This window comes from Piliocolobus tephrosceles, chromosome 10 (genome assembly GCF_002776525.5).
Source record: "Piliocolobus tephrosceles isolate RC106 chromosome 10, ASM277652v3, whole genome shotgun sequence".
Lineage (NCBI taxonomy): Eukaryota > Metazoa > Chordata > Mammalia > Primates > Cercopithecidae > Piliocolobus > Piliocolobus tephrosceles.
Window position 1 is genome coordinate 10,919,516 of NC_045443.1, and position 4,525 is coordinate 10,924,040.

The 4,525-nt window shown below is 42.8% G+C and overlaps 1 protein-coding gene across 1 annotated transcript in view; it reads left to right on the top strand.

Annotated features, from left to right (window-relative positions):
- The first annotated feature begins 356 nt into the window (after window positions 1–356).
- Window positions 357–4,525, top strand: part of C3AR1 (complement C3a receptor 1) — a 6,696-nt gene continuing 2,527 nt past the window's right edge. Inside the window, exon 1 of the mRNA XM_023192411.3 lies at window positions 357–556. The gene's annotated coding sequence lies outside the window, so the exon portion shown is untranslated. The remainder of the gene's footprint in view (window positions 557–4,525) is intronic.

Here is a 4,525-nt window from a genome sequence, read left to right on the forward strand (position 1 = left end):
CAACCATCTCGTAGTCATTTTTTTTTTTTTTTTTTTTTGCTTTTTTTTTTTTTTTTTTTTTTTTTTTTGAGACGGAGTCTGGCTCTGTTGCCTGGGCTGGAGTGCAGTGGCTGGATCTCGGCTCACTGCACGCTCCGCCTCCCGGGTTCACGCCATTCTCCTGCCTCAGCCTCCTGAGTAGCTGGGATTTTTTTTTGCATTTCTAAACAAAACCTAAGAAGTTGAACCCTATGTACAGAAGCACCCTCTCTCTAACCATTCTCTGTGTGCTGCAGAAAATGTCTCAGGATTATAGCCTCCTACTTCTGTTTTCCTGCTTTGCCTTTCTAAGTCATTTAGAAATGCCTCACTTTGAAACATTTCCTATGAGGTCAGATAGTGGTCTAGAGCTTGAGGCTTAATTTATTGCCAGAAACAGAGAGAGGAAGGAAGAAGAGAAAGCTCAGCAAATTTTCTTGCCATACTTCATGACTTCACGGTGGTTAAGTGTGGGGACCAGACAGACTCGTTGGGACATCCAGGTGCTGAAGCCTTCAGCTACTGTCTCAGTTTTTTGGTAAGAAAATCTAGATCCACCTGATGACTTTTGCTTAGCTTGTTTTGCTCATTATAGGCAATGAGTTTGAGGGTCATTATCTTCTATTTCCCCTATTCCTTCTCCGGCTTTCAATTCTTTTGTCTTATCTCTATGTCCAACATTCCACATTCCATTTGTCTTTGCTTTTAATATTTTCATAGTGAAATTAATAGTAAATTTTTATGTAATTTCTTTCGTCTCTTTGAATTGGCTATGTATTTCACCCTGAACTTTGATTCTAGCTGTCCCCATTAATTCGTTTTTCGAATCATTGATTATACTTTCTTTCCTTTCCATTTCCTCTTTCTCTTGATTCCAGCTGTCCCCATTAATTCGTTTTTCGAATCATTGATTATACTTTCTTTCCTTTCCATTTCCTCTTTCTCTTTTTTTAATTATTTTGTCCTTATTGCTACTGACTCTGTTATCCTATTACTACAATTTGATTCTGGGGTCCACTTTTCTTTCTCTATCATAGTGGAATTTTAGTTTCAGGATATTAATTACCTTTAAATTACTGCTGGTCAACTTAGTAATAATTTTTTTAATCCTCTACTAATCTTAAACATAAAGTTATGGTACTTTTTAGCCAAATTAACTTGAAGAAATGCAAAAAATAATCTTGTTCTGCAGGATTTTTTTTTTTTTTTTTTTGAGACAGAGTCTTACTCTGTTGCCCAGGCTGGAGTACAGTAGCACAATCTCAGCTCACTGCAACCTCTGCCTCCCAGGTTCAAGCGATTCTCCTGTCTCAGCCTCCTGAGTAACTGGGATTATATGCATGTGCTACCACACCCAGTTTATTTCTTTTTTTTTTTTTTTTTTTTTTTTTTGAGACGGAGTCTTGCTCTGTCGCCGGGGCTTGAGTGCAGTGGCCAGATCTCAGCTCACTGCAAGCTCCGCCTCCCGGATTTTCGCCATTCTCCTGCCTCAGCCTCCGGAGTAGCTGGGACTACAGGCGCCCGCCACCTCGCCCGGCTAGTTTTTTTTTGTATTTTTTAGTAGAGACGGGGTTTCACAGTGTTAGCCAGGATGGTCTCGATCTCCTGACCTCGTGATCCGCCCGTCTCGGCCTCCCAAAGTGCTGGGATTACAGGCTTGAGCCACCGCGCCCGGCCTATTTCTTTATTTTTGTATTTTTAGTAGAGACGGGGGTTCCACCGTGTTGGCCAGGTTGGTCTTGAACTCCTGACCTCACTCAGGTGATCTGCCCGCCTCAGCCTCCCAAAGTGCTGGGATTACAGGCGTGAGCCACCGCACCTGGCATTGTTCTAAAGGACTTTTAATCCCCGACTCATACATACTTTCATTTCAAAACAGATAATATGCAATATTTAACATATAGCTCATGACAGATAACTCTATTTATTTTTATTGAAAGTTTGCTGTTTGCAGTCCCTGCTACTTCAATTCATGCATTTCTCGGCAGCTTCCCCTTTATTAGCAATACCATATATCTTTTTTTTTAATGTGATTTGTTGTGGTATTAAAAACAGCATTGGCCTAACAGTCATTGGACCTGAAATCCAAGAACCTCCCTAGTAATGATTATATAATAGTAATCTAATTTGCTGAGTTTCACTGTCAAACTTGAGAAATAAAAGCAGAGAAAACACAGGCTGGGCACAGTGGCTCACGTCTGTAACCCCAGCACACTGTGAGGCCAAGGTGGGAGAACTGCTTGAGTCCAGGTGTTTGAGAGTAGCCTGGGCAACATAGCAAGACCCTACCTCTACAAACAAACAAAAACAACAACATGAGGAGAGAACAGATGATTACCAAGTTTTCTTTTGGTCCAAGCATCCTATGACTCTATCCTTCTCTCAATATTTTAGGGGGGTACCCTGATAGGATTTAAACATCTGAGTAGACAAAGCCATGGAAAGGGGAATGAGAATAATTTCTTCTTTTTTTGATCGGCGGGGGCGGGAGGAGGATGGAGTTTCGCTTTTGTTGCCCAGGCTGGAGTGCAATGGCATGATCTCAGCTCACCACAACCTCTGCCTCCCCGGTTCAAGTGATTCTCCTGTCTCAGCCTCCTGAGTAGCTGGGATTACAGGCATGGGCCACCGTGCTGGCTAATTTTGTATTTTTAGTAGAGACAGGGTTTTTCCATGTTGGACAGGCTGGTCTCAAACTCCTGACCTCAGGTGATCTGCCTGCCTCAGCCTCCCAAAGTGCTGGGATTACAGGCGTGAGCCACTGTGCCCAGCCCATGTCTTCTTTTTTATTATTTTGTTGACTTGCTATTTTAACTTCTGCTAATCATATGAGGCCCTATAACAATATTTGGTTGACTCAGCAGAACTACTTTCAAGTCACAAAAATATTTTGAACCTCTATAAAAATAAATGTAAAATGTTATTTTATCCAATAAAAATTAGGAATTTAACAAAAAGAAAGTTAAAAGGGACAGCATGAGAATTAGGGGAGAGGCCTGGGTAAGGATTACACGGATACAAATTAGAATTTTAGATGTAATTGCAAAAGAAAAAAAAAACAGTCAACCCCCAAAATGGGCATCCATCTATTCAAGTACTTTCTTTTTTCTTCTTTTCTTTCTTTTTTTTGAGACAGAGTCACTTTGTCATGCAGACTGGAGTGCAATGGTGCAATCTCCGTTCACTGCAACCTCCGCCTCTGCAGGTCAAGAGATTCTTGTGCCTCAGCCTCCCAAGTAGCTGGGATTACAAATGTGAGCTACCACACCCAGTTAATTTTTGTATCTTTGGTAGAGATGGGATTTTGCCATGTTGGCCAGGCTGGTCTCAAACTCCTGGCCCCAAGCGATCTGCTCCCCACGGCCCCCCAAAGTGCTGGGACTACAGGCTTGAGCCACTGTACCCAGCCTGTCCACATAATCTTTAACCTTGGTGTCTCATAAGGCATTGTGTTAAAATATGTGAAACAAGCATTTATGAATAAGACTCCTTTTTACCATCATAAAGTTTAAATCCAGAATAATAGATTAGACAGTCATTATAATTATTATACAAGATAAAATGTGTCATTGCATATAGAATATGAAAAAAGGTAGGGCCGGGTGCGGTGGCTCAAGCCTGTAATCCCAGCACTTTGGGAGGCCCAGACGGGCGGATCACGAGGTCAGGAGATCGAGACCATCCTGGCTAACTTGGTGAAACCCCGTCTCTACTAAAAATACAAAAAACTAGCCGGGCGATGTGGCGGGCGCCTGTAGTCCCAGCTACTCAGGAGGCTGAGGAGGCAGGAGAATGGCGTGAACCCAGGAGGCGGAGCTTGCAGTGAGCTGAGATCCGGCCACTGCACTCCAGCCCCGGCGACAGAGCAAGACTCCGTCTCAAAAAAAAAAAAAAAAAGAAAAGAAAAAGAAAAAAGGTTCAAACATGCACACACACACACACACACACACACACACACACACACACAAATTAAGAAGCTGAAGACTTGGTGAATGGCATAATTCCAGATAGAAGTAAATAGCATTAGCCATGGAATAGAAAATGGCATTAAGTTGGAATAGTGAATTGTTCAGGAAAGCTATAAAACGGTACATTTCCGAGCATGTTCAGAATTAGGGGAAGGTAGTATCACAGAGGCCAAGAGAAGAGAGTGTTAAGAAGTCACTGTATATAATGACACATATTGTGGAAAGTGGCTGAGAAACTTTCAGATTTGGTTTTTAGAAGTAATTTTAGCAGAATTAGGGAAGCAGAAGATACATTACAAAGGATTAAGAAGTTGGCTGGGCGCGGTGGCTCAAGCCTGTAATCCCAGCACTTTGGGAGGCCGAGACGGGCGGATCACGAGGTCAGGAGATCGAGACCATCCTGGCTAACCCGGTGAAACCCCGTCTCTACTAAAAAATACAAAAAACTAGCCGGGTGAGGTGGCGGGCGCCTGTAGTCCCAGCTACTCGGAAGCTGAGGCAGGAGAATGGCATAAACCCGGGAGGCGGAGCTTGCAGTG